The 3,956-nt window shown below is 39.1% G+C and overlaps 1 non-coding gene across 1 annotated transcript; it reads right to left on the bottom strand.

The window, feature by feature from the left end:
- Positions 1–3,627: 3,627 nt before the first annotated feature.
- On the bottom strand, positions 3,628–3,700 carry trnar-acg (transfer RNA arginine (anticodon ACG)). Its single transcript has one exon. It is a non-coding gene; the product is annotated as a tRNA-Arg (tRNA).
- Between the last annotated feature and the right edge of the window lie 256 nt (positions 3,701–3,956).

The following is a 3,956-nucleotide window of genomic DNA, read 5'->3' as shown; positions in this document are numbered from 1 at the left end:
ATAGAGAGGTAAACAATATTAAGAGACACAGGATCGTGCCTGCCTGTGATGCAGAAGTATGGGGAAATGTGTACTCCTGAAGAACTATGCGTATGGGAATTCTCAGTAGGACGGAACATTGCTCAGTTATGTACAGTGAGGCTAGAGTGGGCTGAAAAGAGTGGGGACTTTGTGGTGGGAGTTCTGGACAAACTCTCACCTCCAAGAATACAATTTGTGCTTGCAAATGATATACCTCAATCACCGGTAAGCCTGCTGCATACTTCAGTTGAAAAGCCAGTCAAGATGCAGACAAAAGTAGCATTATAGGACGTTGATAAAGGAATTTTCCCAGATTGTGTCTTTATGCGATCACAGAGTCACAATCTAAAGCAGGAGAAATCAAAAGGCACAGAATAGGAGGCTGAAATATGATAATACTTATTCCAATCTTCTATTGGATGTAGGGAACCTACACAATGCATCAAGATTACAAAATTTTTATTGTCAGATAAGTGGGACACAGCAGGGGACAAACGTTAAAAATGCAAGTATATTCAGCTCAGCTATGCTACTGAGTTACAGCAGAAAGATGAAAACTTAAAGCAGTTGGATCAGAAGACATATATTTGGAAGGAGAGTGAATGCATCCCTGTGCGATTTTACTCAGCAAATGATATGTTAAGGAGGAAATGGAGACGAACACATATTCAAGCACGTGAGAAATGGGCAGAATGTTTTTTCCAGTCAGGTACAGAAAATTGGTGCTGCAAGTGCCGCATGTGCCACAAATTGGATATCATTTAGGTGTGAGGCAAATGGAGGCTAAAATACAAAGACATTTTTACTGGACTGGATTGCAGAGGAATGTAGTTGAATTTTGCTAGACTTGTCATGCATTTCAACTAAACGGAAAACCATGGGAAATAATAAAGCCTGCACCTTTAATATCTATTGCAGCGTTCAACGAATCTTTCTTAAGTGTCTTGATGCATTGTGTCGGTTCCCTAAATCCAATAAAGACGGGAATAAGTATTAATTAACATAAGTGGATGTATTGACAAGATTTGTAAATGCTGTTCAATTGTGCAATATGACAGCTAAAAGGATTGAGGAAGAATTACGATTTTAAAAAAAAGATAAAGACTACCATAGGAGATACAATTAGATCAAGGGTCAAACTTCACATTCAAACTTTCCAGGGAGTATATAGATAGTTTAGGAATAAATCAAATCAAATCTACTGTGTACCATCCAGAATCACAGGGTGCACTGGAAAGGTGACGTCAATTATTAAAGATTATGTTGAGGTTTTATGGTTCGGAGTAGCCAGATTATTTCCATAAGGGAGTTGCTTCAGTGCTGTTTGTGATCTGAGAAGTACCTAAAGAATCCACAAAACTAAGTCCACCTGAAACCAATTTTGGGCATAAAGTAAGAGTACCATTAAAATTTATTAAGGAAAAATTAATCAGTCAGATTACAGAGAGGACGATGTGTCCAATTTAAGAGTTCGACTAAATAATGTTGGGGAGTTGTCGAGAGAGCATTTAAAAGGATCGCAGCAAATTATGAAGCAGGAAGTGTATGAAAAACAAAAACATCAGAATTTTGCCACTGGTAACAATGTATTTATTTAAATTTCATGAATCAGTGAAACGTTAAAGCAAGGTTTAGAAGACCTTATCAAATTGAGGGGAAATTGAGTGAGGTTAGCTACTTGGCAGGAACTCCTGACATGAAGGAATCTCACAGAATGTGTGATGGGAATATGCGCTAATGTTATTTTGGCGGATAATGAACGCAAGGGGACAATGTGTTATTAACTACAACACACTGGGAAGAACCAATGTCAGGGAATTCTGCATTGGACGTTCCTGAAATAAAATTGGACAATGAAAAAGTTATTGGTATAATTATTCAGTTATCTTCCAGAAGAAAATCGTAGGAATTTTACTCTTGCATGGGGAGATCTGCTAAATAAACTGGGAATTAATAACCTAATTGTAGATGATGTAAATATAGGAGATGCTGTTCTGATTTTGTAACATCTTTGCAGGCATAACCCTGTAAAGTTGGTGCAAGTTCATATGGAGATACCACGTATACGCCAAGATGGCATAACCGAAGTGAGTTTCAATGAGTGGAGTTCACCCATCATTATGGTGCCAAAGCCAGGTAAGACCCAATAGTTATGTGTGGACTATTTCGTAATGCCAACTGTACTTCAGAAATCTAAAGTAATGCCGTTTGTACGAAAAACACTTCACTTACATTTCAGAGGTTAACTGACAGGGTAATTACTGGTTACGCAACTGTGTGATGTGTATTGTGTCTGGTGACGATCAGTCTCTCATGGAGTGATTATGTACAGCATTTATCGAGCTTGTTTGATCGAATTCGGAAGTCAAACTGGTTTGTAAACCTAGCTGAAAGTGAATCTGCCAAAGCTAAAGTCACATTCCTGGGATATGTCGTTGAACACGGAAAAATAGCCCTACGGGATGCGCAAATGAAAGTAACGGGGGACTTTTATACATTGTTGACGAAAAGAACAGTACTACGGTTTACTGGACTGAGTGGCTTTTACTGAAAGTTTGTGCTGATTGTTAGAAGTAGGTCTGCTCCACTCACCGAATTGATAATAACAGCCAAGAAATTTCAGCGAACACAAGAATTTCAAAAGGTATTTGACAGCCTAAATACTTTGTTAACCATTGCCAAAGTATCAGCCACACCTAATTACACAAAGGTTTTCAATGTGCCTATCGATGCCAGTGATGTGCGTGTCTCTCTTCTTTTGCCTCTCTAATTTCGACCTGTAAACCTGTTTCATTTGTACTCTGTGTTTATGGGGTTTAATTATGTATCTTGTGTATCTTTGGAAAAGCATAATGAATCTACTTGAGATAGCTGAGTTCTGTGGATATTCTATATTCTGTTCGTTGTGTTTCATTCCTTAGTTTTGTGAATAATTTTCTTTGTGTTTTAAAAACTGGAAGTGAACCTAGCTAAAGTATTCCAAGTAAATTTTACGACATACTCACCAAAACAAATAGCGATGTTACACTCTGGATTTCCTGCAGAAGAATGTTTTGAGTGGTCTCTCCGAGGCAAAGCGGGGGTTGTTATCTCAGAGCAGAGCAGATTGTGAGAGGACATGATTGACGTGTCCGAAATAATGAGGAGCATGGAATTACAGACTGAAGGAAACATTTGCTCTTGATCGATCACCAGGGTTTGTAGATTTCAGACAAGATGCAGAAAGCTTTGAATAGATTAGTTGGAAAACATTATCAGTCTGCGGGTGGTAGAATCTGGAAATCACTCTCTAAAAAGATTAGTTGGACATTTAACTCTTCATTCTTCTCTGAATCCATTGGCCAAAGAGTTTCAAAAAATGCTCAAAGCCTAGCATTCCCCTGAGCAACAGTGATGCGATCGGTGGCTTTGTGAAATGGAAAGGTGCCCATGACCAATGTGTCCGACTATTCGGCTTCCCTCCTGTGATGACGCTGGAACATTGACTCTCATGCTCTCGGGAGCATTTAATGAAGGCATTCTCGTTCCTGCAGATGAAGAAAACATACCTTATTTCGGCTGCAGAAAAATCAGTTTGTGATTAGTAATAAACGAGTACACTTCGCTCGAGCCAGGTAGGACTCGAACCTACGTTCTCCTGATCCGTAATCAGGCGCGTTATTCATTGCACCACAGGCCCGACGCGCAATTAACGACTGAGGAGCCGTGATGTTAGCACTAACATGATTAACAGCAGTGATGTTCACCAGTTGAACAAGCAATAAAGGTAATTTCTGCCACTGCTTCAGTCCAATTTTCATCACCTTTCAAAGCAGAGAATTTTCCAAAAAAAAACACATATGTCCGCATGAAGCTTCCATTCACATTCTGTCTGCTCAGTCATTCAATGGGATCACTGATGATCTGATGAATTTCGAATCCACTTCTTCAGCATA

This window comes from Chiloscyllium punctatum, unplaced genomic scaffold (genome assembly GCF_047496795.1).
Source record: "Chiloscyllium punctatum isolate Juve2018m unplaced genomic scaffold, sChiPun1.3 scaffold_156, whole genome shotgun sequence".
Taxonomy (NCBI): domain Eukaryota; kingdom Metazoa; phylum Chordata; class Chondrichthyes; order Orectolobiformes; family Hemiscylliidae; genus Chiloscyllium; species Chiloscyllium punctatum.
Note: the sequence above shows the minus strand (reverse complement) of the source record. Positions and strands in the feature narration are given on the sequence as shown.